The following is a 13,638-nucleotide window of genomic DNA, read 5'->3' as shown; positions in this document are numbered from 1 at the left end:
AACCATCAACTCCACTCTACAAAGTTCTCCCTTACACCATATCCCTTAACACCACATCTAAACGACTCTTAAACACATCCAGGGATGGTGACTCCACCACCTCCCTGGGCAGCCTATTCCAGTGTCTAGCCACTCTTTCTGTGAAGAATTTTTTCCTAATGTCCAGCCTAAACCTACCCTGCTGCAGCTTGAAGCCATTCCCTCTTGTTCTATCGCTAATTACCTGTGAGAAGAGACCAGCACCAACCTCTCTACAATGTCCTTTCAAGTAGTTGTAGAGAGCGATGAGGTCTCCCCTCAGCCTCCTCTTCCTCAAACTAAACAGTCCCAGCTCCTTCAATCGCTCCTCATAAGATTTATTCTGCAGGCCCTTCACCAGCTTCGTTGCCCTCCTCTGCACTCGCTCCAGCACCTCGATATCTCTCTCGTATTGAGGTGCCCAGAACTGGACACAATACTCAAGGTGTGGCCTCACCAGTGCTGAGTACAGGGGGACAATCACCTCCCTCCTTCTGCTGGTCACACTATTTCTAATACAAGCCAGGATGCCATTGGCCCTCTTGGCCACCTGGGCACACTGCTGGCTCATGTTCAGCCGCTTGTCAATTAGAACCCCCAGGTCCTCTTCTGCCAGGCAGCTCTCCAGCCACACTGCCCCAAGCCTGTAGCGATGCATGGGGTTGTTGTGGCCCAAGTGCAGGACCCGGCACTTGGCCTTGTTGAAGCTCATTCCATTAGCATTGGCCCATCGATCCAGTCTATCCAAGTCTCTCTGTAGAGCCTCCCTATCCTCATGCAGATCAACACTGCCGCTTAGCTTGGTGTCATCTGCAAGCTTGCTGATGATACGCTCTATCAAGGTCATCAATAAAGATGTCAAACAGAAATGGTCCCAACACTGAGCCCTGAGGGGCACCACTTGTGACCGTCCGCCAGCTGGATTTAACTCCATTGACCACCACTCTTTGGGACCGCCCATCCAGCCAGTGCTTGATCCAGCAGATCGTATGCTCATCCAGGCCATGAGCAGCCAGTTTTTCCATGAGAATTCTATGGGGGACAGTGTCAAATGCTTTTCGAAAGTCTAGGTAGACAACATCCACAGCCTTTCCCTCATCCAATAATCGGGTCATCTTGTCATAGAAGGAGATCAGGTTCGTCAGGCAGGACCTGCCTTTCATAAACCCATGCTGACTAGGCCTGATCCCCTGGTTGTCCATTATATGGCTTGTAATGGCACTCAAGGTGATCTGCTCCATGACCTTCCCTGCTACCAAGGACAGACTGACAGGCCTATAGTTTCCCGGATCCTCCTTTCTGCCTTTTTTGTAGATGGGCGCTACATTTGCTACCCTCCAGGCCATTGGGACCTCCCCAGTTAGCCATGACTTCAGGTAGATAATGGAAAGCGACTTGGCAAGCACGTCTGCCAACTCTTTCAGCACTCTTGGATGTAACCCATCCGGTCCCATAGACTCGTGTGCATCCAAGCGGCGTAGCAGGTCACAGATCACTTCCTCTTTAATTGTGATGACCTCGTCCAGCTTCCCCTCCCTGTCTCCTAGCTCATGAGGCTGGGTGCCCAGGGAACAGCTAGTTCCACTGCTAGAGACTGAGGCAAAGTAGGCGTTGAGCACCTCAGCCTTTTCCGCATCCTTTGTGACTATGTTTTCCTCTGCATCCAATAAGGGAGGGAGATTTTCCCTAATCCTCCTTTTGTTGTTAATGAATTTATAGAAACGGTGGCAGTTTTACTAACCCCTCTCCTTGTTTCTCCAAGAATCAAAAACTCAATCATCTCATGATCACTGTGCCCTAGACGGCCACCAACCTTTACTTCCCCCACAAGTTCTTCCCTGTTCACAAGAAGCAGGTCCAGGAGGGTACCTTCCCTGGTCAGCTCATTTACCAGCTGTGTGAGGAAGTTATCCTCCACACATTCCAGGAACCTCCTGGATTGTTCCCTCTCTGCTGTGTTGTATTCCCAGCAGATATCCGGGAGGTTAAAGTCCCCCACAAGAACAACGGCAAGTGACCGTGAGATTCCCCCCAGCTGCTTATAGAAAGCTTCATCCACCTCACTGCTTTGGTTGGGAGGTCTATAGCAGACTCCCACAGCAATATCAGCTTTATCGGCCCTTAACCTAATCCAAACACTCTCCACCCCATCATCAGTATACTTGATTTCTGAGCTCTCATAGCATTCTCTAACATACAGGGCCACTCCACCGCCTCTCCTTTCCTGTCTGTCCCTCCCGAAGAGCTTGTAGCCATCGATTGTGGCACTCCAGTCGTGTGAGGCATCCCACCACGTTTCTGTGATAGCCACTGTGTCATAGTTTTCCTGGTGCATCATGGCTTCAAGCTCCCCCTGTTTGTTGCGCATACTGCATGCATTGGTATAGATGCACTTCAGATGTGCTAATGATTCCAACACCTTTTTGTGAGTGTGGGCCCCATTTCCTACCAGACCCCTCTCAGGTGCTTCCATGATTTCTAAATGTCTGTCCCTTCTCTCAAATGGATTTATCCAATCTACATTTTTGTTTATAGTTACCCACCAGAAAAAGACAGATTCGAATCCTGCTCCTATCTGATTCCTTGCTTTGTGTTCATCTGGGACTCCTCTAGGGACTCCAATGGGATCTATATATATCCGTTCATCAAAGGATACACCCACACTTCTTTTTACTCTGTTGCCTGAGCTCAGGGATCCTGTTCCTTTTTCAAATGCTAGGGTGAATGGTATTGCCAATTGTACTATTCCACATGTACCTTTCCAGTTAGCCGGTAGCACAGATCGCAAGGTCTGTGGGGTATTTCCTTTAGTGATATTTATGGTAGGTCTAACCGGGTAATCTGGGTGTGCACTTCGTATGTGATCTAGGCGTACACTCCAGCTTCCTAGTGGGAAGCACAACACCGCCCCTATGACCAGTATCATCGCAAAATGCTTCTTAAAATTCATGGCGTACACAGATTTATATCTCCCGACTGGATCATCCCGCCCCAACCCACAGCTTATTTTCTCTTTAGGGTTACTCACAGCGGGCTGTCAGTAGAACGTACAGTCCACTGTTCTACCGGATCTGTTGGTGGGGGTTCAACTGCTCCTTTTAGCCGAGTGTAGTGAGTCCAACCCCTGTCGGCCGTCCTCACTGCAGTCTCAGTGGTCAGTAACACTTGGAACGGGCCTTCCCATTCTGGTTGGAGCTTGATTTCCTTCCAGGATTTGATCAAGACCCAATCTCCTGGTCGGAAGGCATGGACTCCAAATTCCAACGGCAGAGTTTGAGCAAGAAGTCCTTTATTTCTGAGGAGAGAGAAAGAAGACGACAACCCCAGTATACAGTTCTTAAGAAACACATCTTTAGTTTCAAAAGTGGGCAAGTCTTCTCTGTTACCCATATAAGGTAGTCCAAAAAGCATCTCATAGGGCGAGAGACCTGTATCTTTTCTAGAAGTCTGGATCCTCAACAATGCTATTGGTAAACATTTAGTCCATGGTAATTTGGTTTCTAAAATCAGTTTTGACAATTGTCTCTTAATGGTCTGGTTCATCCTCAACTTTTCCTGATGATGGGGGATGCTAGGGGATATGAAATTCCCACACTATCCCTAAACTTTCCACAATTCCTTGAAGGATTTTAGAAGTAAAATGACTGCCCTGATCTGAGTTTATATTCTCCACTAACCTGTGTCTGGGAATAATTTGTTCTAGTATTATCTTAATTACCCCTGCTGCAGTAGCTGACACCAAGGGGTAGGCTTCCACTCATCCAGTAAGGCAGTCCACTAGGACTAAAAGATCTTTTAGCCTGCCTGTTGGTGGTAGTTCAGTGAAGTCTACCTGTATACTTTGGAATGGTCTCAAGCCGGGCTCTCCTTCTCCTGAAGGTTGCTTTCTCAAGGCTTTCTTGTTTACTGTCTTACAAATAATACATCCCTCACAAATTTGTTTGGCTATTGTGTATATGCCAAAGCATCTGTACTTCCACAAAACTATTCGCACATTGCATGCGATCCCCAATGGCTTCCCTGATGTAACACTGTCACTATTTCTCTCATTGTTTGTTGACCATTTCCCTTCCATCAGCCAGAATCCATTCACCACATTTCTCCACTGCCCCTGCTTCTGTCATTGCTTCTCCTGCCCCAAGGCTGCCTCTTTTGCCACCTTGTCCCCTAATCTATTTCCCCTTGCGGTAATTGAATTGCCTCTCTGGTGGCCTATAACATGTACAACTGCTATTTCACTTGGTATTAATATATTAGCTAACACCTGCTTTGTGAGTTCTTAGTGTAAAAGTTCTTTCCCTTTGCTATTTACTAGTCCTCGTTCTCACCAAATTTTACCAAAGGTATGCACTACCCCAAAGGCATAACAAGAGTCTGTATAAATTGTTCCTTCCCCTTTCTCCAATTAATTTTAGTGCCTGGTTTAAGGCATACATCTCACATGTTTGAGCGGACCATGCACTTAGGTAATTTTTCAGATGCTTTTACTTGTTGGCTGACTCCACCCACCACCGCATATCCATTATGCCTCTTTCCTCCTGTCACCCTTGAAGAACCATCTACAAACAAATGAAGACCCCCCCAGATAGGGGTTCTTCCCTTAAGTCGGGTCATATCTTAGTCTGGTACTCAATTACATCTAAGCATTCGTGTGTAAGTTCTTCATCCTTTGCCTCTATTTTTCCACAAAAAGCTCGCTGGGTTAAGGCAAGGGCTGGTAGTTAAAATCGAATCATCCTTTTCAATTAAAATTCCTTCATACTTCAGTATTCTTGAATCGGTTAGCCGTTTTCCCGTGGTTTGGGCTAAAATGGTTTTGACTTGGTGAGGGGTGCTAACTTCTATCATTCCCCTGGCCACCCTCGGGAGACCAGATCTAAGAGTTTAGATAAATAGGCCACTGGCTGCTGCTTATCCCCCCCCACTCTTGAGTTCCTAATGCAGCCCCTTTGTCTACAGTTACAAATAGTTGAAAAGGTTTCTCCAAAGAAGGTAAGGCTTAAACTGGAGCTCTGGTTAGGCTCTGTTTTAAATCTTCCACTAAATCCTCCTCTTCTTCTGTCCAAACCAATACATTTGGTTCTTCAGCTAACAGTTTGGAATATAGTCCTTTAGTCTTCTGAGCATACCCCTCTATCCACAGTCTACAGCACCCGGTCAGCCCCAAAAATTTTCTCAGTTCCCTCTTGGTCCTTGGCAGAGGTAAGTCTACTATTCCTTTGATCCTCTCAGGATTTATAGGATTTATTTTTCTACTCCCTTCACAGACTAGATGTCCCAAGTACTTCACTTCTGTTTCCACATATTGCAATTTTATTTTTTTTTGAGACCCTCAAACCTTGCTGTCCCAAAAAGTTCAATAACTCATTCGTGGCTTCTTTTACCCTGCCTTCTTCCTCCCCAGATACCAATAATCATCCACACACTGAAGCAGGGCTACTCTCAATGGAGGGTTGAATTGTTCAAGCACTTGTTCTAACACTTGCCCAAACAAATTAGGGGATTCTGTAAATCCCACAATGATAACACCCTACCGGTGAACCTTGAGCTGCTGGTAGGAGTGGTCGGGACAGTCCTCTTCCCCGTCCTCTTCCCCTGTTATTCACCCCTCTTCCTCACCCCCAAGTAACAGTCTAAGGGGTCCCACTTTGGGGATTCAACTTCTTTGTCGATTGAAAGATCACCGACGGTCTGGGCTGGGAACATATAAAATGGATTTGGGCGTCCCCGAATCCTGAATCTATTCATCTTGACCCAGCAAAAAGCATATTCACCTTCTTCTAATGAGGGTGGTTCCTTATTATTCACATACATGTTTAAAGTCTGACAGACCCAGTCTTCATCAGATGCAAATTTGGGCCAAAATACACTAGGAGGTCTTATGGGTTCTTTGTTCCAAACAAATTCAAATGCAAACATGTCTCCCTGGGACACCCCAAAGATCTCCTGTGACGGACACGAGACCCCCAGGGATGTCCCCAGGATGCCCCCCCCAGGACACCCCTGGGATCCTCTAAGATAGACACAGGACCCCTAGGACACCCCTGGGACACCCCCCCCCCATGATGCCCACGGGCTCCGCCCCCGGCTGCCCCCGGCCCCTCCGGGATGCGGTCCGAAGAAAACAAATAATTTTCTTTTAGTCTTTATCCCTCGTACAAGAAGAATCATTCCAAAACCTCAACGTTCTCCCCTAAAGGACTGTCTGGGGGAATGTTCCCGGGGACTTTCTTATTATCCCCTTTTCCATCCCTAGGCCTAGAATCCTTATTTCCCATTCTATACAGAGACTTTTCTTACACCCCTTCCTTTTGCTTCGTCCTTCTCCGGCTGTGCCCCTCCCGGGACTACAGAACCGTGGATCCGGACTCCACACTCGCTTCGTACCGCAGTACGTCTCAGTCACTCACACACAAGTCTCTTAGAATGTCCCCGACCACCAAGGCAATACTTTAACAGTCCGATTTTTCTTACCTTGGTCCGTGCACGAAGTTGCCTGGTCGTACTCTCTGTGCCTACTGCACCTATCCCTTTTCCCCCTGTGGTTCACAGAGTCTGCCGTCCAACTGGGTCTCGAGATCTTAGTTGATTCCTCCCGGAATCCCCGCTGATGATCCACGAGACCGTTGAAATCAATGGGAAGTGTCTTCCCGTCCTTTGGCGACAGGGACTCCCAAGAAAATGACTTCTCTCCCGGACGAGCCCCCAAATTGTGAGAAATAAGTTCCGGTCCGAATGAAAAGAGCGGGTGACCTAGCAAGTAGGCACACCTTCAGTTCTTGAAACACACCTTTTTATTCCCAAATCCCTGGCTGAATTTTTCCCTCCCCTGTTTCCCATTGGTTAGGTACTCCAGGGTTCACAGTCTGTCCGAGGCGCCTAAAATCCTTCCCGCATGTCCTGCCTCTGTTTACTTCTCCTTATGCTACACCTAAAGGGATTATCTGACTAGTTTATTTCCTTCCTTTTTGGTAAAAAAATTGCCCAATGTCATTAGCCCTGGTTAAATGTTTGACTACCCTTCTAGTCACTAATCCAGTAGGAATCAGTTTGTCCTGTTGTCTGTGTGATGAGAGATGTTCTACAAGCCTTTGCTGGAGCCTCTTTGTCTTAGTCATTCCCTTATCATGTCACCTCTGATGGAAACGGCTTTTCTCCTCTGCAAAAGCAATACTTGCCTTTCTTACAGGGCTGTCTATTTCCTGTCTTAGGAAGTTATTGTTGAGGCACTCTAGGAACCTCCTGGATTGTCTACAGCTCACCGTTTTACTTTTCCAGCAGATGTCGAGGTGGTTGAAATCCCCCCAGCAGGACGAGAGCCTTTGAGCGCGAACATATTACGGTTTGTATAACATAGTAGGTTTTAAGGTCTTTAGAATAAAGTATGTATGTTTAGAAGTTAAGACTGTGGCGGAGAGAAAAAGACTTCACTGAGAGGTTCAAATTAACTATTTGGATTTCACTCACAGATCTGATACACCACTATTGCAAGTTTTTATGGATACAATGGAAGAATGCACTATTGCAATTTAAGAAAAAAAAAAAACAAAAAAAAAATCCCCGAATACACTATTACCACCTAACAAGTGATCCCAAAAAGTAACAACACAAACCACCAGCACGCTAGATATGAATACCTTAAACGAGTGCACAAATCATGATCTTAGAGCATGCTAGACATCATATATATGTTATTAAATCCCTTACCCTCTCTTTCTCAGGTAAGGCCACTCAATCCCTGGGAAGTTACCTTGCACAGCGTCCTGGACAAGGGGGGAAGAATCTCCTACAGGCCAGCTGTATCTTTGGAAGACTCCCCCTTTTCCTCCCCAAACCTTAGGGTTTAAATATCCTGATTCAATGGGTGGGCGGGATTGTGCCTGAATGGATTACACTGTCTGGGATGGTTATGTCCGGTGGTTTGATGGCCCCTTAGGTAGCAATGTTTATTTTGTGATGTCTGGTCTCACACTCACTGAATAGTGGTGGGACTTGACTCAGGGCATTTTGTTTGATAAAGGCACCATTTGGGTTTTGGTTCTTATTGTGATGCAGTGTTGAGACAACCCCCGGCTGAGCCATTTCCACAGCTCCCCCCAAGTTATCTCTGCATAGATAGGGATCAATAAGCATCTATCAAGGTGAGATGGAGTCGAGTTGAATGACAACTCCCTGCATTTCAGCATTTCACCTTTTGTGCTCTGAAACCGGTTTGGCCGGGTGATCCCATTCAAAGATGTGGTGAGCTTTGTAGTGTATGTATGTTCTGCTTGCATAAGTATCAGTAGACACCAACAAAGGAAGTCTGAGAGACAAAGGAGAGACAAAAGTCTGTCAATCTTCCCACCTCGCAGGGCAGCTCCCTTCAAACCTTGCAAAAGTTTGCAAAACTGTATTTTAATTACGAATTTTAGACAGATGAAAGATTTACAAATTTTCACTGTTTAAGTGCCTTATCTACAAATTAGATTGCTACACAAATAATCAGAAAGTTAATTAATGAGCAAGTTACTAATTAGGACATTTAAAACCAGTGTTTATAGTGTCTTAGTTTAAAAATTCCTATGTAGCTAATTGGCCTATACACTGATTTCATAACTCATAGCCAAGGTTACAATACTACAGATGTATTATTATGTACAAACTGTAATTATGTCACTATTTTATTAGAGCGCATCTTACCCAAATCAATTTTATTATAATTTTAAACACTGAAAATTCCTTATTGCAAACAGACTAGAGGCAGGACACTACAAATACAGCCGCAGCTTCCTTTCTGAGGGAGGGCCAGCCGTACAAGACATGTGGGTGAGGTGTTTTAGGAGAGCTGAAGAAATATTTAAATGAGCACTTACGCACCACGACTTCACGGAATGAAGACTTGCAGGGATGGGGTTTCCCCCCGTTTTATTAAGGGAGTGGATTTAGGAGGCAGGGTACAGAGGTGAGTGCGAGCAGGGAGCACTGCGCCCAGGCGTGTGGGGGGCGCGGAGCCCGATCTGCCTGGATCCACTCCCACGCCCACGGCTCGGGTGGGGGCGCTCTTCTTCCAGCATCCCCTCTGACGGGTCTTTGTTCCCTCGGCCATTGGGGAAGGCTACTCACAGCCTGCCCTGATGCTGGCAAGCACCAAGAAATGCACATTACCACAGCCGCTGGAGAGAGGTTACTCTTTGTACTTTTTGGCAATAGGACAAGGGGCAGTGGGCACAAGTTGTAACACAGGAAATTCCATCTCAACATGAGGAGGAACTTCTTTACTTTGAGGGTAACATAGCACTGGAACAGGCTGCCCAGAGAGGCTGTGGAGTCTCCTTCTCTGGAGATATTCAAAACCCACCTGGATATGTTCCTACATTCCTGTCCAGCCTGCTCTAGGTGAACCTGCTTTGGCAGGGGCATTGGACTAGATGATCTCCGAAGGTTCCTTCCAACCCCTACGATTCTGTGATTCTGTAATCTCCTTTTCAACAGTGAGGAGTACATATAGGTAATTTTAATGAAGATGTTCCTGTACCACATTATTAGCCATAAATCTACACCATTCTTTGCTGGTTAAAATCATTATCATAACCGGTATCATTACCGAATTCATTATTCTTGCGTTACTATCAGAGTAGATTTATGATAACACTCACCATCATGCCTGAGTTAAAGAAGGTGTAAAGGTTTGCTTAATAGCTGCTTTCACATTTTAATACTTGACATTTTCTCACTTTTTTTTTTCCTAAATAAGTAGCATGATAATTACAGGAGGTAATTGCTTTTGTTATAGTGTCTCATTAGGTGCACAGGCACTTTTCCCCAAGTAAAATATAAATAAATAAATAACCTGGTGGACAAAATACATTCTCGTAACTACGCAATAAGGCAGACTTTGAAAATAATTAAGGTTTTGCTCAGTCACAGCAACATTTTAGATTAATAAGCATTAACAGAAAGAAAGAACCTCCTCCCCCCAAAAAACCCGCTTTTACAGGTTTGCGGAGGAAGGTGGTAGGGGATGGAGTGAAGGACATGAAGAGGATGTCACCTTTCAACCTGCACTCACCCTAAAATGAAAAAGAAAAAAAAATAACCAAAAGGAAAGGAAAAACCTGAAAATCAATCACTCTGCTCCTTGGGCTTGATGTGTGATTTTGCACAGGATGAATAGGGTGGATGCTTGCATGCTATAAGGGTGTTACTGCACTGCTTCCCAAACACCTGTTTGCCTTCCCCTGGGTGGGCGGTGGCGCCATGGCCCCGGCAGGGGGGAGCACCGCACTTGCTCTCCCTGAAAGGTTACACAGCACTCTGCTTCACTTTATCTTCTCCGTGCCCTTTCCTGGCAAAAATGGAGACATCACATCCTTGCCCACCCCGGGCTCAGTATTTATTAAGATTTTCTGACAATAGGCAGGCTGGCCATGCATGGGTGACTGCCTTCATTTTGCACTTGTCTTGTTTACACAGGACCAGCACCATTTCCATGGATTAAACAGCGAGAAGGAGACATTTATAATCTGCCAACAAGGCCACAAGCAGATAAAAAAATGTGTGTGTGTATGCTATGAGAAAGAAAAATAATTGTTCATGCCCAGGGAGCTGACCTTCTTAGAGGGTAACTCAAGGGGTATAGATACAAATATAGGTTGTATATAATGTGATACGCGCAAGTCCAAAGCATGCATTTAATAATTATTTGTTATAGCCAGTTATTGTGTACAAAAGCATAGCATTAGTTTGCATCTTACATGGTCCTTTCACTCAAAGTCCCACTGAGCTCCCAGAAGCATCTGTATAATCATCCGGCTACACACAAAGTGACGCGTACACACCACCACACAACAGGGGCTTCGCTTTAAAGCCAGCTCAGATGGCGGAGAAGGCACGCCAGCACCCACGTGTGTTCGTGTGCACACATGCGGGAGGGAATCAGGGAGGATGAGCACCCCTCAAAACACACAGCCCGCTCCCCACAGCGGGGTGGGGGCACACAGATCGGTGCCTGGCTCCTACTACTTGGAGATAATAACTATAATCAATCACTCCTGACACCATATGGATTGTGGCCACAGAGGGGGGATACTAGGACCCCAAGATCTAGCAAGCTCTGGGGTTGTGTAATTATTGTCTGAGCTGGGCTGGTGTGGAAAAGTACTTGATGAAAGTCAATTGTCTCGGATCCTATAAGTACGGCCTTCTAGTCAAAAGTAGGGGGACCCTGCCTCCAGCCAGGAGGAGGAGAGGGATAATCAAGTTTATTGGACTGTGTGGATTTGATGACCTGGCACATCAGAACCACAAAAGTATAGGGCCTTGGTGGACACTGGTGCACAGTGCACCCTATTGCCATCAAATCATAAAGGGGAAGAATCCATCACTACTGCTGGAGTGACGGGGGGATGTCAAGAACTGACTGTATTGGAGGCTGAAGTGAGACTAACTGGGAATAAATGGGAAAAGTTCCCCATTGTGACTGGCCTGGATGCTCCATGCATCCTTGGCATAGATTACCTCAGGAAAGGGTATTTTAAGGACCTGAGGGGTTACCGGTGGGCATTTGGTGTAGTGGCCATGGAGACAGAGACAGTTGCGCAACTGTCTACTTTGCCTGGCCTGTCAGAGGACCCTTCTATTGTGGGGATGTTGAGGGTCGAGGAACAGAAGGTGCCCGTTGCTACTACAACTGTGCATAGGGGACAATATCGCACTAATCGAGATTCTTTGCTCCCTATCCAGAAGTTGTTCCATCAGCTGGAAAGCCAAGGGGTGATCAGTAAGACTTGCTCACCCTTTAATAGTCCCATATGGCCAGTGTGAAAGCCTAATGAGAAATGGAGAATGACAGTAGACTATCGTGGCTTGAATGAAGTCACACCACCACTGAGTGCTGCCGTCCCAGATATGCTAGAACTTCACTATGAACTGGAGTCAAAGGCAGCCCAGTGGTATGCTACAATTGACATTGCTAATGCCTTTTCCTCTATTCCTTTGGCAGCAGAGTGCAGGCCACAGTTTGCTTTCACTTGGAGGGGTGTCCAGTACACCTGGAATTGATTGCCCCAGGGGTGGAAACACAGCCATGGGCTGATCCAGACTGCACTGGAGAAGGGTGGAGCTCCAGAACATCTGCAATATATTGATGACATCATTGTGTGGGGTAATACAGCAGAAATAGTTTTTGAGAAGGGGGAGAAGGTAATTCAAATCCTTCTGGAAGCTGGTTTTGCTATCAAATGAGGTAAGGTCAAGGGACCTGTGCAGGAAATTCAGTTTTTGGGCATTAAGTGGCAAGATGGGTATGGCCAGATCCCAATGGATGTGATTAACAGAATAACAGCTATGTCCCCACCTACTAACAAAAAGGAAACACAAGCCTTCTTAGACGTTGTGGGTTTTTGGAAAATGCACATTCCAGGTTATAGTCAGATTGTGAGCCCTCTCTATGAAGTGACTAGAAAGAAGAATGATTTCAAATGGGGCCCTGAGCAGCAATCAGCCTTTGAGCAAATTAAATGGGAGATTGTTCATGCAGTAGCCCTTGGGCCAATCCAGACAGGACAAGATGTAAAAAATGTGCTGTACACTGCAGCAGGGGAGAATGGCCCTACCTGGAGTCTCTGGCAAAGAGCACCTGGAGAGACTCGAGGCCGACCCCTGGGGTTTTGGAGTTGAGCATATAGAGGATCAGAGGCTTGCTATACTACCACTGAGAAAGCAATATTAGCAGCATATGAAGGAGTTCAAGCTGCTTTGGAGGTAATTGGTACTGAAGCACAGCTCCTCCTGGCACCCTGGTTGCCAGTGTTGAACTGGATGTTTAAAGGGAAGACTCCTTCCACACATCACGCAACTGATGCAACATGGAGTAAGTGGGTAGCCCTAATTACTCAGCGAGCTTGAATAGGGAACCCCAATTGTCCAGGAATTCTGGAGGTGATCATGGGTTGGTCACAAGGCACGGATTGTGGAGGGTCCCTGGAGGAGAGGGTGGTGCGTGCTGAGGAAGCCCCACCATATTATCAATTATCGGAAAATGAGAGGCGATATGCGCTGTTCACTGATGGATCTTGTCACATTGTAGGAAACCAGCAAAGGTGGAAAGCTGTTGTGTGGAGTCCTACTCGACAAGTTGCAGAAGTGACTGAGGGAGTGGGTGAGTCGAGTCAGTTTGCAGAAGTGAACGCCATCCAGTTGGCTTTAGACATTGCTGAGAGAGAAAAGTGGCCAGTGCTTTATCCTTATACCAACTCATGGATGGTGGCACATGCCTTGTGGGGGTGGTTAAAGCTATGGAAGAAGAGCAACTGGCAGCGCAGAGGTAAACCCATCCAGGCTGCTGACTTGTGGCAAGATATTGCTGACTGATTAGAAAAGCTGTCTGTGAAGGTATGTCATGTAGATGCCCATATACCTAAGAGTCGGGCCACTGAGGAACAACAAAACAATCAGCAAGTGGATCAGGCAGCTAAGATTAAAGTGTCCCAAGTAGACTTGGACTGGGAACATAAGAGCGAATTGTTTTTAGCTCGGTGGGCATATGACACTTCAGGTCATCAAGGAAGAGATGCAACATATAGGTGGGCTCATGACCGAGGGGTGGATTTGACTATGGACACTATTTCACAGGTCATC

This window comes from Larus michahellis, chromosome W (genome assembly GCF_964199755.1).
Source record: "Larus michahellis chromosome W, bLarMic1.1, whole genome shotgun sequence".
Taxonomy (NCBI): domain Eukaryota; kingdom Metazoa; phylum Chordata; class Aves; order Charadriiformes; family Laridae; genus Larus; species Larus michahellis.
The sequence above is the reverse complement of the archived record's forward strand: the minus strand, read 5'-3'. Positions refer to the sequence as shown.